This window comes from Notamacropus eugenii, chromosome 2, assembly GCF_028372415.1.
Source record: "Notamacropus eugenii isolate mMacEug1 chromosome 2, mMacEug1.pri_v2, whole genome shotgun sequence".
NCBI classification, from domain to species: domain Eukaryota; kingdom Metazoa; phylum Chordata; class Mammalia; order Diprotodontia; family Macropodidae; genus Notamacropus; species Notamacropus eugenii.
Window position 1 is genome coordinate 466901300 of NC_092873.1, and position 18763 is coordinate 466920062.

General features: G+C 35.8%; 1 protein-coding gene across 6 annotated transcripts in view; it reads right to left on the minus strand.

Annotated features, from left to right (window-relative positions):
- The window catches only part of RALGPS2 (Ral GEF with PH domain and SH3 binding motif 2), a 254358-nt gene that overhangs the window by 193270 nt on the left and 42325 nt on the right, over positions 1-18763 (minus strand). The gene's annotated exons all lie outside the window — the stretch shown is intronic.

The window sequence follows — 18763 nt, forward strand, 5'->3', positions numbered from 1 at the left end:
ACAAATTCAACACCAGACCATAACTGAAAATTGCCCAGGTGTATCAGAATCAGAGAGTAGAATAAAGATAAAATCTACTCAACACTCAATGAAAGGAACCTCAATGGAAAAAATCCCTGGAATTTTATCCAAAATCCAGTAACTATATCAAAGAAAAAATGCTACAGTCATCCATAAACAAATAGTTCAGGTACAAGGAACTATAGTCATAAATCACACAAGACTTGCCAGTTGCTATTAAAAACAAGAGGTGATCCTGGAATAATAACATATCCTGCAAGGCTGAGCACAATCTTATAGGAGGAAAAGTGCTGTTGCTGCTACGTTTGTCCTTAGTTTTCTAAGAAGACCATGACATCAGAGAAATGATGACATGACTTGCACTTGACTTTGTTTCAAGAGAGGGAGGGCTGTGCAAGGTCACCAACCTCACTTTCTCCTCCTGAGCCATCTGGGTCCAGTGATGGGATATTCATTAGGATGACTGGAGATGGCCCAGGATGCAATGGGAGACCCTGGCCTTTTTAGGTGGGCCTTCCCAGGTGGGAGAAAAATAGATCTATAATGAAAGCAGATTTTCAAGTACTTCTGATGAAAAAGCCAAAGCTGAACAGGAACTTTAAAAACAAATACAGCAGCCCAGCAAAGCCCAGAAAGGTAAATTTATTAAAACAATTGTAAGATGTATGATGATGTACTCCTAACATTCTGATTAGGAAAAAAATTTTTTTTTAGATCCTTAATGTCTTAAAAAATGAGCACTAAAGGAGTTCAGAAAAACAGAGGTCCTGAAGGGTAAACTGGTTCTTTTCTGAGGGTTCTGAAAAGGAAAAAGAGAAGAGTGAGTAAAAGTAGAAATAGAAATACTAGTAGTATAGAGAGAAGGAAGAAGTGAGTGGAACCTGCTATTTCACATAAATGGAGTGCTTGAGAACAAGAACAAATATGGAGGAAGAGGTGAAAGAGAGAAAGGAGGGTTCAACCAAATACACATATACATATATGTTGTGGGTAGCAATACATCAAACTCAACAGGGAAGTAGACAAGGAAGGGGGAAGAAGATGGTTCTAAGAAGCAGTGTAATACTCAGTGACAGAATTGTTTTTTGGTTGTTTCAGTATGTCCAACTCTTTGGGATGTCATTTGGGTTTTTTTTGGTAAAGATACAGGAGTTTGCCATTTTCATCTCCAGCTCATTTTACAAATGAGGAAACTGAGGCAAACAGGGTTAAGTGACTTGCCCAGGGTCATACAGCTAGTAAGAATCTGAGGTTGTATTTGAACTCAGGTCTTCCTGACTCCAGGCCCTAGTTGCTCAACAACATCAAGAAGCAAGGGCAGCATAATCACAAGCAAAAAAAATTTCCTTATCTTAAACAGGTGATTAAAAGTGGGGGGGGGGGGGGATAATAAACTAAGGGGGATATCTTATATAATAGAATATTATTGCACTATAAGAAATAATGTAAGAGATAATTCTCAGAGAATCCTGTGTAGTAGAAACTAATGCAGAGTGAGATGAGCAGAACTAGGAGAACAATTTATAAAAGGACTACACTATAAAGAAAAACAACTCTGAAATACTTAAGGACTCTGATCAAAGTAATGACAATCCATGTCTCCAGAAAACCTTTGATGAAGCATGTTATCTACCTCCTTACAAAGAGAGATGACAAACACAAATTGTGGAAGAAAACACACATTTCTGGAACATGGCCAATTGGAGTGAGAGCAGGGATAAGCAGGGGAGAGATATTAGCAACAGTGAGGCCAATTTTTTTTTTTTTAAAGAGGGTTATTGTGATATTTTTCAAAATCTGAAGAAATGAATGGTAGGAAGGTCAGAAGGAAGCAGAGACAAACAGGACAGTTTTGAAAGCAAGGTGTGGAATTTATTACATACTTTTTCAAGTGGTTTGCAATGGAGATTCTGTTTCATATAGAATCCTTTTTCACGTTCTGTTGTGATTATGGAAATGTTCTTTGCTGTTTAAGTTGAGAATAATAATAAGATGGTTAAAAGACTTATAGGAAGAGATAGTGGAAAGTAACAAAACTGAAAAATGTGAAACATTCATAGAAAAGTTAGTCCAATTTGACTGGAGAATATAATAATATAAAGAGAAGCAGTGGAAAATAAGGCTATAGAATATAGTACACTGAAGTCATATTGTAGAGAGCCTTAAACACCAGTCTAGAAACAGAATGTAAGCCTTGGGGGTTAAAGAATCTGATAAAAGTAGAATCTAAACAGGACTTTTTCTTAAACTTTATCCAGTTTCTATTTATAAGTTCAGTCTTTATTATGGGGTTCAGGGATTTATGGCCTGAAAATGTCTCAAAAAGAACAGTTTAATTCCTCTGCATCACTGACACATGCCTTTTCAACAGCTCCTTGTAACTTACTATAACAAACCTAAATGCATGTGCATGGTTTTCAAAGACCATCTACGAATCTGAAATAGCTTATCCACCCAATTTTATTCCTTATTACTCTTGAGACAATGGATCTGGAGGACTCTACTACTGACTACCTATATTATAGGTATCTCAAACCCAACATGTTCAAAACATAACTTGTTATTTTTCCACCTAAAACCTTCCCTTCCCCCCACTTTTTACTGCAGAGGGTACCAACATCCTCTCTATCACCATCTCACAACATCCATGTCATTCTTAATTTCTCTATCTCACTCAGCCTATAGCTATATATATCCAATCCACTGTCAAATCTTAGATATTCCTACCTTCATAGCATCTCACACACATACGTGTCCCTTTCTTGTCAATGAGACAACTACAACCCTAGTTCAGGCTTTCATCATTTCTTACCTAGACTACTACTACAATTTCTTAATTGGTCTTCCTGCTTCAAATCTCTCCCCAATCCAGTCCATCTACCAAAGTAATTTTCCTAGAAAATAGGTTGACCATGTTATTCAAACTCAATGGGCACCAGTAGCCTAGTCATCACCTCTAAGGTCAAATATATAGTTCTCTATTTAACATTAAAAGCTCCTCATGATCTGGCCTTTTCCTACCTTTCTAGTCTTATCACACAAAATAAAGGCAAAAATAGTAAACTGTATGGTCCAGCTACAATGGTCTGCTTTAAGATGCTAAACATGACATTCCATCTCCCGTCTCTGGGCCTCTGCACAGGCTCTCTTCCATTGCTAAAATGAAGTGCCTCTTGACCACTGCCTCTGGGCTTCCTTGACTTCCTCCAACACCCAGCAAAAAGTCGCTCTCCTTTCTGCAGGAAGCCTTCCCCAGCACCCCCAACAACTAATGCCATCTCTCACCTACACTGTCATGTCTTATATGCATCTAGTTATCTAAATGTCTCCCCCAGTAAAATACACTCAATCCTTGAAGCAAAGGTGGGTCTTTTTGCCTGTATTCTGCTCTCTATGGCTTTGCACAGCATGTAGCACATTGACTTGGGAATGGCTAAACAAAACATGGTACAAGAACATCCTGTTACTGTGCTGTGAGAAATGACTAATAAAATGAACACGGCAAAGCATGGAAAGATTCACATGGACTGATGCAAAATGAAGTAAGCAAAGCCAAGAAAACAACATATGTGACCACAACAACTTAAATAATCACAAATCAAAAGTGACTGTTACAAAATTACAAAGAACAAGCGTAAGCCAAAAGAAACAAAACTCCTTCTATACACTCTTCTGCAGAAATGGAAGGTCCATGAGTATGTAACATCAAACACATTTTCAGATTTTTCCATGGATTGATCAGTTTTACTCATGTTTTTCCCTTTTCTTTAAAAAAAATTCTTCTGTCACATAGAATAGCTCTCTGGGAGGAGAGGGGGATACAATGAGAAACTTAGGTAATATAAAAACAAAAGATATTATAAACAATTTTACATAAATGCTTGTTGATTGAGAAAGTAACTTACCTCCTCAAAGTCTCAGTGTTCTCATCTATGTAATGAGGAGCATCAACTAGTGACTGATTTCTACCATCCTTTCTAAAAGTCTATTATTTTACTTCCAAGTAGTAGTCCTCACTTTAAGTAAGTCAGTCTTATAACATCCTAAACCCATTCTCAAAACATTTTCTTTATCCTAATCAATCCACCTAAATCCTACCCAGTTAAATTCCCATCTCCTTCATGAAGTCTTCCTCTGAACTTCTATTATTCCATACAATTTAAGTTGCCAGATAATAAGGTAAGGAATGGTCTCATTTTTGTCTTCATCTCTCCAATGCCTAGGACAGTATCTGACCCATAACATGCACTTAATAAATGAGTGTTTATTATCTAAGTTTATATTTCAAATGCTTCTTTCTGGATTTGCCCAGGTCTCTCCAGTCAATCATACTGAAAACTCCCTGGCCACTCTTTCCATCTGGTCTTTCCCAGTAGACTGCCCCCTCTATCATCCCCATTATCTTTTTAATATTCTGTCTTTCCCTGTCTACTGACATTTCTCTACTGCCTACAAATATATCTATGTCTACCCTATTCTTAGAAAAAAACCCTCACTTGACACATTTCCCCATCTCTATCCTAGCTCTTTTTGTATATCTCTCCTTCCCTACATGGCTATGCTTCCTTTAAAAAAAAAAAAAAAATTCTTCAGTCTCTGCAATCTAGTTTCTAATCTCAACACTCACCTAAAGTTTCTCTTTCCAGAATTATCAATGATCTCTTAATTGCCAAAAATACTGGTCTTTTCTCAGTCCTCATCCTTCTTGACTTCTCTGCAGCTTCTGACACTGCTCATTTTCCTCTCTTGGATATTCTCTCCTATCTTAAGTTTTCCTGACTGCTCTTTCCTGGTTCTCCTGTATGTCTTCTACATGAATACTCTTTTCTCACTTTACTACTTCATTTGATCTCATCAGTTCCTATGAATTCAATTATAATCTTTATGCAGATAATTTTTAGATATATTTATCCAGTCAACCTACCTCTTGAGCTTCAATCTATCTCCAACTAGGCATTAGACATATCAAAACTTGTGATGCACAGACATGTTAAACTCATCCTGTTCAAAACCAAATTCACTATTATTTTTCCTCAAACCCTCCCTGCTAACTTCCCTATTGCTGTCAAGAGCATCACATTCCTGCCAGTCACTCAGGCTTCTAACCTGAGTGACAAATGAGTCATCCATGACTCTTCATTCTCTCACTTCACATATCCAATCTGTTGCCAAATCCTAGGGATTCTATCTCTCCTGAACTACTGAAATAATCTTCTAATTGATATCCCTGCTTCAAGTCTTTCCCCACTACAACCTCCACTAAGTTATCAAAATGATCTTCCATCTGAAAGCACAGGTATAACCATGTCACTCCCCTACTCAATAAACTCCATTGCCTCTCCCTCTATACAGACACAGACACACCAGTCTTCTTATATCTTACTCCCCCACTTTTCAATCCTGTGACTGGCCTTCTGAATGTTCTTTGTACAAGATATGTTCAGACCATGCATTTTCACTGGCTGTTCTCCATGCCTTGAACTTTCTCCTTCAATTTATCACCTGTTTTCTTTGGCTTTCTTCAAAAGTCCCATATAAAATCCTACCTTTTCTAAGAAGTCTTTCTTAGTCCTTCTTAATATTAATGCCTTCCCCTGAGATAATCTTCAATTCATCCTGTACATATTTTGTTTCTTTGTTTTCTCCCCCTATCCCCCATTAGAATATGAACTTTTTGAGAGCAGGGACTATTTTTGCATCTTTATATCCCTCACACTCAGTACAGTATCTAGTATATAGTAGGCATTTGATCTAGCTGACTTGACTTTCAGATGTTTTGGTTAAATGTTTTTTCTTTGTCACCAAGGGAAGGATCAATCTAGTATGAGCAAAGGCTAGAAAGATAAAAGGGTTTCTTCTAGAAAATACTATAATATAAACAAAAAAAAGCCAACAATAAAACATATTTCTAAAAATAAACTGAATCCACTTTATTTAAATTTAACTCCTTTCCACATCTAAGAAATTCCTATACCCTATTGATCCTACTCTCTAAAACCCCTTCTCTTTCTTTCCATTTATTTCCACTACTACCACTCTTGTTCAGGACCTCATTACTCCTCACCTAGACCACTGAAACAGCCTTCTAACTGGTTTCCCTGTCTCCCTTCAAGGCACCACCTCTATAAGGGCTACCCTAAATTTTTATGCACAGATTTAATCATATCACTCCTCTTTTCAAAACATTTCAATGGTTCCCTATTGCCGACAGAAAAATTTCCAAAAGCTTTACCCTAGCATATTCACAGTCCTCTATTATCTAATATCACTGTTCCTTTCTAGTTTTCTTTCACAGCATTTCCCTTTTTATTTAAGAATTCAACCTAACTGGACTGTGTCATGTCCCATGTAATAATAGGTTTTACCATCTCCACACTTTTGCTTACAATAGGCCTTATACCTGTTCTGCACTGAAATCATACCCATCTTTCAAGACAGCCTAAATACTGCATATATTCAAGAGGCCTTCCTGCTCTCCCACAGTGGGAAATGACTTTTCCTACTCCTATGCATTTGTGTTCCAGTTTTATCACAGACATTCATAAAAGTGACAACTCCTAAAAAGATAAGTTTTTCTTTTTATGTTATAGAAAACATTGTACCCTTTGTGTTTTCCTTCAACATAGAGTGTTCTGAACATAATATGAAACCTGATAAATGTTTGCTGAAATAAAGTTAGAAAACATATAGCTGGAAGGTAACTTTAGAGAACAACTAGTTCAACCCCTACATGAAACACAACATCTGGTGATCATCCAAGCCTCTGCTTAAACACCCGCAGTGAGGGGATAGTTTATTACCAAACAACATGGTCAATTCTCCTATGGGACACCTCTGTCAGGAATTCTTCCAAATCAAAGTCTACCTGAATTCAACACTACTATATGCAATATTATGCAAATAACAGGTATCTATAAATTTAATGAATTGGATTTAATGAAATACCTTCAATTTATTAAATGTCCTCTGAATTCCACCCTAGTTCCTGTCTTGAATTTTTATTATATCACCAACAATACACAGCAGACACTTAGTTATATTTGATTAAGGGAAAGAAGTCCGAGAGGCAAGAAATTTTGAGAGTCCATAAAAATCTTCAAATTTTTTTTTTTAATTTCCTACTTGTGTAGTAGAGGCATAATTCTGCAATCAGAAGTAACAGCAAGATAACAAATAACAGAACCAAGAACTCAAGTGAAAGTATAAATTAAATAGTTTGAACCTAATAAACATTCTAGTCTCTTGCCTTCAAAATCCCCAAAACGCTGAGCCTGCTGTGATATAGAATCAACTCTACTATAATGAAAAATCAACAAAAAAAGAATATCACAAAGACACTGCTTCCTAATTTCTAGACACCAATCTGATTCTCACCTAATCCTGAGACTATCAATCTAATCCAATCTGGAACAGATCCAAGGGATATTCTCCAATTCAAAGGTGGCCAAGGAGATAGTTTGATTTTATTTGCTCTAAAGGACTCCAGGAATAATTTAGAGGTAACCCCAGAAATTGAGATCTACTATAAGGGAGATGCTGTATAATTCAAAAGAGAATTAAATCACTGATGCTACCCTACAATAAGGGAAATTAAGGATAGGACTAAACAGTTTTCTTGGTGAATACGGTGTTTCAGCAAATCTGTTTTAAGTGTTTATCTTAGTAATTTAATTGAGGAACACATTACAAGACTATGTAGAGGCAATACAACGTGATGAAAAGAGAGTTTGGTTGGAGTTCCAGTTCTACTTCTCAGATATGTGACTATAAACAAGTTATTCGACCTCTCTGGGCCTCAGTTTCCCTATCTGTGAAATAAAAGGGTTAAGCCTAGTTAATCTCCAAAGTTCCTCCCACCTCTAACATTTTAACATCCTGTAGCAAAGATATTTGAGGGGAAATTACTGCTAGAATCAAAATTTTGCACAAAACCATGGTTTATACACAAAGGATAGTATTTGGAATTTATATACATATATATACATATATATGTATATATATACTGCTTCTGCATGAAAGCATACATGAGGAAGCACTATCTTAAATGTCAGACAACTCTTGGCACATTAATAGGTCACAAAAAGCTCTAACATCTACAAAAATCAGCATGAGAAAGCAGCAAGTAACCCTTAAATAGATAGGGACAAGATTACTTCAAAATGCTCAAACCTATATCCTACTAACACTTTGAATCCTATGGACAGCCAGGTGGTGCAATGGATAGAGTGCTGAGCCTGGAGTCAGTAAGATGTCTTCCTGAATTCAAATCTGACCTTACACACTTACTAGCTATGTGACCCTGGGCAAGTCACTTAATCCTATCTGCCTCAGTTTCCTCATCTGTAAAATAAGCTGGAGAAGGAAATGCCAAACCACACCAGTACCTCTGCCAAGAAAACCCCCAAAGGGGATGACTGAAACAACTAAACAACAGAAAAAGGTACTCAAGTCTGTCTTTAAAGAGTCACAAGCAATGATTTTCAAGAATTAGAGAACAAATGGAATACTGGGCATGTTACCATACCTATATTTAAGACTTATTAGACATCTTGAAAAAAATGTAGTACTATATCAAAATTTTCATATGCTATGAAAGAGATGCCTGCAACTAGACAAAAATCAACACCTACGGGAACAAATCCTGTTAAAGTAATCTAATCTCTTTCTAAAAAGAAATTACAAGCTTGATTAAACAATCAGAAACAAATATTTTGATTTAGATAAACTTTAGGACTCAATTGTAAAAAGGTGGGTCAAACAACACTAATACTAAGTATTTAATTATCACACTATCAATTGATGAAATGAAATAGGACTACTACAGGAGCAGACTCAAAGCATGATCCTAATCTGGGTCACTGAAGAATATTTAAGAACCAGTATAAAAGTAGGTCAAGGATAAAATCCTAAACAACCTGATATTTATTTGGGATCATATCTAATTTCAGATATAGCTTGCCAGTTCTTTGTGTTGACCTGTGATTTCACAGATAAAGATAACTTGGGGTGAGGAAGCTCAATGTGTCAATGCAATTGTGCAAATGTTCTAAAACTGACAGTCTTAAGAGTTGCCTGAGGTACAGTCATAATTGGAATCCGGCTTCTCTGTGAATCCAGCACCTCCACTGTAATATGCTGCCTTCCATTCAAAAATCTTTAATGACTCCCCACTACCTTTTCTTACTGTATGCTCCAGCTAAACTGGACTATTCCCTAAAATATAATCTGTGTTTTCCACGTTCCTTATCTTGGTTCATGCTTATTCCTTTGCCTAAAGTACCCTTCCCTTCCCCTCCTTAATCTACTGAAATTCTACCTATCCATCATTGACTAATTTAAAAGCTACTTCCTCAAGAGAATCTTCCTAACAGAAAACTACTTCTCTCCTTAAAATTTTAACATTCTGTAACCTTTTATGGCACTTAAAACTGCTTCATGTTTATATTATCTTGTTAAAATTGACATACATACTTTTTTAAACCTCTACACAGTGGGTTCATTGCTTCATAAATAATGATCTTTTTCCATCCTAACAAGTTGGTGTTGTCCTTTGTACTTGAAGAGGACAACAATAACTGCACTACATCTGAGTCAAAAAGTACATGGGTCTGACTGTGGCTGATCAGACTAATACAAGCTTGGAAAGCTCTACCACAAGTCAGGCACAAATAGTTCATAAGAACATTTGGAGGGGAGATGTTTAAATTTGCACATCTCACATTTCTGCTTTGCACCTTCTTTGATGTAGGCACGCCACGTGGGGCAGTCCTTTGCCAGTGTCTCCCATGTCCCACAGTCAATTGCAAAGTTCTTCTGAGAGATCTCAAGAGTGTTCATGTACTGCCTTTTCTGACATCCACGGGAATGCTTGCCTCGTGTGAACTCTGCGTAAAATAGTCTTTCAGGCAAACATATGGTTGCATTTGAACAACAACAACATCTTGCTGTTCACTGGAGTTGTGCTCCCTGCAGTAAAGTCTGAACGTTTGGCAGTTCAGTTTGAGAAAGGACTCCAGCGTTTGGTGCCTTATCTTGCCAGGTGATCTTCAGAATCTTCCTAAGACGATTCAAATGAAAGTGATTCAGTTTCCTGGAATGGTGCTGGTAGACTGTCCAGGTTTCACAGGCATACAACAATGAGGTTAGCACAATGGCTCTGCAGACCTTCAGTTTGGTAGGTAGCCTAACATCTCTTCTCTCTCAATTTCCTCCAACTCTCCCAAATACTGATTTGGCTCTGGCTATGCTTGCATCAACCTCATTATCTAGGTATACATCCCTGGAAAGTAGACTGCTGAGGGAAATGAGCTTTTCCACAGTATTCAAAAGTTCTCCATTTGCTGTGACCAATGGTTCTACGTATGGATAGTTTGGTGATGGTTGGTGGAGAACCTCTGGTTTTTTTGGTGCTGTAAGGCAAAAATTAGCACAAGCCATCTGTACACATTTGTTGATCTAACCATGGCTTTTGATATTATCAGTTGTGAGGGTTTTTGGAAGCTCAAAGCCAAATTTGGTTGCCAGATGAAGCTCACTGCTATTGTATCCAAGTTCCATGACAGCATGCTTGCATGAGTTCTGGATAAAGGACAGTGGAGTGATGCAGGGCTATGTACTTGTTCCCAGGTTTTTTAGCATGATTTTTTCAGCAATGTTGTTGGATGCCTTCAATGAGGATGAAAACAGCATCAAGGTCAGCTGCTGACCTTGCTGACAGTAAACTGTTTAACTCAAAAAGCCTACAAAGCCAACATGCAACTTCTGAGGCCAAGATACAACACAGTACGAATCAAATCCTAACAAGTATGGAACACTACAGACAATGAATGTCATACTTTTTCTATGGTTGAATAGTTTTAAGAATTTTTTTCCTTTTTAAATTCTTTATTATAAACACTAGCTAAATGGAAGGCACTGAAAAATCCAGATGATATTAAAAAAATTAAAAATTTTTTTAAATTCAGTATTACATTATGTGGACATCTCCTCAAACGACACTTCTCTACCACAAACAAAGTAACTAATAATTCCTTGACATGCCTTGACAATTTCACACTTCAAGAAATAGAGGACCAGACAAGGAAAAATTCTATTCTGGATCCAATTTTCTCACCAACAAGAAAGAACAAAGAAGTCTTGGGGAGAGGGGACCACTCGATCTTAGAATGTGATACAAAACTGGAAGAAAGACAAAATAAAGTTTGACATACACTTGATAGTTTGGGAGGGTAGATTTCAACAGGTTCAAAGAGAACCCATAGATTAACTCCTCCCATTTTCCAAGAGGAAGTTAATCCAGGAAGAGTAGGAGGTTCTCAAGAACAGAAATTCTTAAAACAGAGAGAAATCCAAAAAAAAAAAAGTATTTACTAATAATTCAATGACAACTTGGAAAATTTCCTGTGAGAGTCTAGTGCCCTAAATATGTGGCCTTGGCCCTATGCTAAGTCCCTCCAAGACTTCAGCATTAGCCTGGGATCTGGGATCCAGCCACCTACCTTCTAGTCTTGGTCATTACCCCTAGACCTTTTCCAGTGCTGCAGAGGCCATCTAAAACCAAATTTACCTTCAGCTGCCACTACTTGTCTCCTGACTGGACTCACCTAGATTCTACCTTTCAGCCACTCCTGAAGGAAGCAAAAATTTATTAAGCACCTACTATGTGCCAGACCCTACATTAAGCACTTTACTAATATTATTCAATTTGATCCTCACAATTTGATCCTACCTGCAAGGTAGATGCTATTATTACCCCCCACTTCACAGCTGGGGAAACTGCCCAGGCTTACGTGGGGGAGGATTTGAACTCAGGTCTTCCTGACTCAGTGCACAGCTTACCACCTAACTGCCTCCAAGTGGGCCTTGTGGGACTCCAGAGTCTTCCTGTCACAACAATCTAATTACCTGCTTCTTTCAATAGCTCTCTCCAATTACAGACACTTTGCCTGGACACATTCATCAATGATTAGCATAATTCTACATATTCATTTCTCCCCATCCCTGTGATTCTAAAAATCCCACTTTCTCTGTACAAACCCCATTTCTCGTTCCTAACCGCCTATTTCCTCTTTCTCATTTTCCTCAACCTTAACCCCAGAATGACCCATTTGAAATGTACCCACCCCCTTCTATTGTGTTTTCTGGAATGTCTGCTCCATAGTGTTTCACTTGCTTCCATCTTAAACGTTTTCCTTTCTCACCCTTTTTCTCTTCTGTCATTCACTAAGACCTATTTCCCTCATGATGACCTAGCTTCCCTAGCTACCTTCCGGTCTCATTTGTACTTTCTTTCACTTATATCCACCCAAATCACTGGTCATAGTGAAAGGATATAATAATCCTGGCTTTCCACTTCCACTTCCAGACTCTGCCTCTAACACTATCAATTAGCAAACCTCCCCTCCTATGAGATCCATGCTAATCAAATTTATTAACTAATCCAAATCCTGGTGGTCACTGTCTATCAATCTCTGGGGCATTATTCTTTTTACCTTAATGAATTCAGTGCCTAGTTCAAAGTCTCTCTCCACCAAAACTCTTATACTCATACTAGGAGTCCTCAACACACATAAAGAAGTTCCCTCAATAGTACCCTAACTTCTTAGTTCCCCAATCTAATCAATTTCCATGACCTATTCCTCATTATCTGAGATACACAAAGATGGTCATACTCTTGATCTTGCCATCACCCCAAGTGTTCCAATTCATTGTTCATGAATTCTGAAATTCTTTTCTCTAATCATAATCTTTTAACTTTACATCTTTCCATACAAGTTATGAACCTTAACTCTAGTCTGCTTTGTCACCATGACCTCCAATCCCTCCATCATCCCTACACTGGCTACACTCTTTACTTCCTTATTCTGAACCCTTAAGGCTTGAATTATGGAAAAACTGTCAAACTTAGAATTATTAAAAAATGAAATGAGATACCTTAATAGGTATTCAAACAAAATCTGGACAACCAATTGTTGGTATACTTTTTGACTGACATTTTTATTAATGACATGAACAAAGATATTTGACAAGATTATCAACTTTGCAGATAGACATAAATCTTATTCAGGTATTGGTTAGACTAGCTAGCCTCTGAGCTCCACTCCAACTCAGGCAGTGATCAAATGTAAGATTCTTGAGGACAAGGACTCTGTCTTAGTCTTATTCACCTACATATAGTATGGTGAATACTATACTATATGCAGTATAGTATATACTATACTATACTAGTATACTATACTAGTATATACTATACTATACTATATTAGAATAGTATGTTGTACATACTACCTACCCCAAATTTGTTGAATAGATGGATGAAAAGATGGATGAAGTAGTATACAAAACAACAAAGGTCCTTGAAATGATGTTAAGAATTCTAAATTAGAATTTAGGTGTTGATTTAAAACTGAAGTCTTGAATTTCTATTCATAGAAGGACTAAGATAAAAATGTTATTCTATTTCAGATTATTCATAAAAACACAAAATATCTGCTATGCTTAAGACAGCAATCCATTTAAAATATTTATACCGTGGTATACAGAGTTACTTTAAGTGGGCTACATAGTCTAATTCTTTAAAAAGCATTGTTATTATATATAAGTATATACATATACACACACACACACACACACACACACGTGTGTGTGTGTGTGTGTGTGTGTGAAATGGTGGGAAATATTCACCAAGATAGATATGATCTCTAGAAATAAGAAATGAAGATAAAAGTGACTGACTAGTCCAGAGTTGTACAGGTAATTTGAAACAAGGGTTCTCACATCCTAACTCTTAGTTCCAGATTCATTATAAAGCTAACTACAAATTCAAATTATATTTTATTATTCATTCCATAGCTATATGTGCATGAACATATAGTACATATATATTAAATACATACATGCATGCAGTAGCTATACAAAATGCAAGTGACCCAAACACTAATATGTGAATATAAACGTGTCTTTATAACAGTATGAACTTTTTTCAAGACAAGTAGTCTTAATTAAAATATTTTGTAAATTTGGTGTGCACTACAGTTGGCTACAAATTCAATTCTCTTTGTTTTTAGTGATGCTGATAGTGAATAAGTAGACATTACCTTTTAAAATAAGTATTTTAGTCAAGTGGTTGCCTCTTATATTTTGGATGCCTACAACTTATTGACTCATTAACTTAATATTACTTTTACAGAAACAATCTTTATCAACTACAACTTACACAGCACAAGAAAATCAATGAAATATATCATTTAATGAGTTGATTTTAAAAGCAACATGATTGTAAACCTACGTGGTAGAGTGCAAAGAAACTATGTGGATTCAAAAGACCTGGATCTCCTATTTACTTGTGTTACTTTGGGTAAATCCTTTCCTCTTGCTGGGTCTCAGTTTCTTTACCTGTGAAATGAAGGGGCTAGACCAAATTGATCTTTAAGATCCTTTTCAACTCTAAGTTCTAGGATTCTCGATTTAGCCAGTGGTAGATGATCAGAGCATTCTATCTTGTAAGCATAAGAACACTGATACTATGCCCTATTTATTCATTCATTCATGTATTCATTTATTATTCATTCATGTAACTACTATATCACAGAATTTCTCATTGCATTTTCTCTTTTTATTTTAAATTTAAAGAAAAAAAGTGACTTTAGAAATCAGATAGTTCAAGTCTTTCAGTTTATAGGAAGAACCAGAGACTAAGATAGGCAAAGTACATTTCACAATCCCATAAAATTAGTGGGTGGGAAACACAATTCATTCAGACTACCACAGCAGAACCTGAGTCGTCTAACTATTCAATTTTGTTTCCACTATATCAGACCCCTTCTTCCTTTAAGGAAACTAAGACAACATTGAAAACTAAATCAACAAATCTTTCCTAAACACCACTGTGTGTATGTGCATATTGTTCATAATTTACTTTGCAAACAGTGCAGAACATAATTTTTTTCTGCTTTTGAGAGATATTATCCTTCCCCAAAGCATGCACAAGCCAGATCTACAAAACTATATTAGAGAAATGCATTAATCAACATCAGAGGGCTAGATGTGAAAAAGATTTAAAAGAGTTGATAGCACCTGAGACAAAGAATGCCTTTTTTCCTCAGTATTTGGTATAGGAAGAGTTTTCGGGAATCCAGATATTGGCAAAATACTTAATGTAACATAATATTTTGAAACAGTCCATGGACCCAAAGGATTTCTTTGTAATTTTGGAGAGTCAAAAGACTTCAGTGTCTCTAACTTTAAATGGGAAAACATTCCCCAATTATCTCCAGAAAAATAGTACAGAGAATACTAAAAGTAAATATAAAATTAAGATTGAGGTAAAAGAAAATTATAATTAAAGATCCTAAAAACACATCAATTCAACCTAACATTGTTTGAGTTCAGGCTACCTTCATTTTCTTGGAAGCAGTAAAAGTAAGTTTCAATTTCATGTTTAGCCAAAGGTCTTGTCAAAGTCCCTTCTTGCTGTCAAAAATCAGCAATTAACTTTCCAAAAGCTCTCCTTTACCAGTTCCAAAAGTTAAGTCTGGAGTTGTCTATACTATGACATATCAATATCTGAAAAACACCTGCAACAAAAGAATTCTTTCAGGAGTAACACTTTCCAAAGCTAAAGGTAATCTTCACATCAATGACAATCATATCAATTATTCTTCTTGCAGAAGAATAAACTTTCATTCTAAGAATAAAGGAGATCCTGAACAAAACTGAATATTGGAGAGTCTTCCCAAAGGAATATTCTTAACAAGATCTTGTTGATTATTATTACAGAGATTCATCTTTGTCTACAAAGACAAATTCAACCTAATCAGGGAAATCTGCTCAACGAAAACAGGAAAGCGAAGAAATAAGATATATATTAATTAGTTCAAGATGAGTGAGCTTCATTTTAAGCTTAATTTGCAGCTCCAAGGAAACATATTATTCAAAAGCTAGTAGAGTTTTCTATGGCAGCATACATAAACTGGCAAAGGAGGCATCTCAATTCAAATCAGAGATACAGTGTTACACAGTATCCAAATTCCTTAACTGACATTTATTTTATATAAGAATGGGTAAATTTTATTCCAAGCATTTTTTTTTAACAAGGCATGTATATTTATAGATAACTTGCCCTTTGGACTATGATGTGTACACTCTACATTATATACATTTAAAATTAAAGTATTTAATTTTTTTCTTACATACTATAGTACTAAAGATTGCCCTAAAACCAAAAAAATCCGAGGGTTTTGAAAAAAAAAAAAAAAGGTTACTATAAAATGACATCAAAATTTTAAATCTTAATTCTGTAACGACAGAGAAACACTGTATCATTATCAATATCAACACATACTATTAAAACAACTTACAGTGAAGTTTTCACTTTCCTTAACTTCTGGTAAGACTCAGTTGTCATGCTATGATGTAGCTTCTCAGTTGCTAGTATGTTCCAAAGAGTCCACCCTGCCCCCCCAAAGTTAATGGTCCATTGAGTAACTAAACAAAATGTTCAGAATGAAACCATAATTCTAATCTAAATATAGTTATAAAATGAAAACCCAAGATTCTAAACATAATTTAACACCCATAAAGTTGTGTTCATCTGGGTATACCTTGTTCTTGAATCCCTTGTACTATTTCAAGAATCAAGACTACAAAAAACTCCTTTTGCACAGTTAAAGTATTTTACAGAAAAATTCAAAAGAAATGAAATGTCATTCAACAGTTTAAATTATACATTAAAAATAGAATTCAAAACTCTAAAAGAGAGGAAATAGCTATAATTTGAGCTAAAGTTAGTGATTTAGAAGACTAGGAGAGCAGATCAGTGCTTGTACATTTCATGAGATACAAACAACTTATATTCAATACATGGGCATGCACACACACATACATATTTTTCCCCATTCACGTTAATTTTCAAGTGAACCTTCTGAAGATTAGAACAATGGTTAAGAGACTCCAATGACAGAGTATGCCCATGGATAGTATGCCTAGAGAAGAAAAGCAAAAGAATGAAAAATATGAAGGCATATCTTTCTACCGCACATGTACTATATACACAATTTCAATACACTAATGGACAAAATTATGATGTTCTTAAAACCAGAAACATTGGCTAATCAATATTATACACACACACAATTTTATGTACATGCCCGTATATTTTCCTCATTCACATAACTTTTAGGTGACCCATTCTGAAGTTCAAAAAAATGGTTAGACACTACAATGGAAAAATACCCTAATGGTATAAAGAAGCAAAAGAATGAAGACCATGAAGTTATATCCAAATATGGCACATTCTATACCTCATGCCAATGGGGACCTGTACAAAATTACGAGATTATTTTTTAAACAAATGTTTCACAAACCATATGAATCAGGAAAGAAATGTTGATTGTCCCCATCATCTAATGTTGGATGATAGCAATTACGTATGTTAATTTCTTGTATTTGTGGAAACAAAAAAAAAAATCAGATAAAAATGCATTTTTTAAAAACCAAATAATTTAGTTCCCTTGTAAGAACTTCCTTTTAGAACATAAGATGCAATTAAAAAGCTTTTACTTTTCAAACATGCATTTTATCATTAAGCAAATGACTTAAAAGTGAAATAGTCTTGTTTTAGAATCCCAAATCTTATTCCATTCATATTAACACATACAAATTGTTTTGTCTTGTTACAACAGTACTATCTTCCAATTAGCTACAATTTATGACACAAAATGAATGCTTCTACCTTTAATTGCATCACATATCCAAAAGAAAACAAAGTACAGTGGAATATACTAGACTTTTGTGAAGACATCCAAGTCAGTAACGCCAATAGCAATTACAAAGTTTAAATCTTCCTCAGAGAGAAAGCTGTCATTTTGAAATTCTTATTTCAACTTTATTTGTGATGAAAAAATTTGCAAAATAGAGACTGAGGACATTTTCATGTTTCAAAAGGACTTACATTCTGTAATTTAAGAAGTTATCAGGGCAAAGAAGAATGTGATACGTAGGTCTAAATTTTGTTTCTTAAATGAAAAATGACCTAAATTTAAACCACTTAAAATGTTACATTCAAACATCTGAAATGATATGCAAAGTTCATATCCTTTATTTCAAGTAATAAGTACATTTTCAAGCCTTTGAAACTTAGTAATAAGTTCTATAGCTCATCCATAGAACCAAGGTTGAAAAGGTCATTTCTAGGAAATTAAGTTTTAAAATTCATACACAATACTATAGTAGGAAGAAAGGTGCTCAACAAAATAACATTAATATGGGTTATTTTCCTATTTGACATTACTCTCATAAGTATAATTACACTGGGTGGAGAAGGCTTTGTGGCTAACAAGCTATGACCTGTGTGACAGTAATACCCTACAAGAAGGAAGAACTGAAATGCTTTCAAAGGACGTGATGGTCATTTTGGAGGCTTGAACAGAACCCAGTCACACAAGAGTAGATTTGTCTATGGAAACAAATACACCAAAGTCTGACAACTGGTAAACAAAGGTCCCTATGGCAACCGCAGGGTTGAAAGCAACCGAGGACACACAAGAGATCAAACTCCAGATTCTGATTTGACACCCTCGTCTCATCTTTTAAGAAGTTAATGGGAACCCCGGAGTTTCTCAACCTGCAATTCCCTGGTTCAGCGCCCCGGCCCCCCCCCCCCCCCACGTCTGCCACCAAAGCCGATCCTTGCTCCTCGCCCCTCTCCGCTCGCCAAGCACACTGGCATCTGGAGTAAGGTACC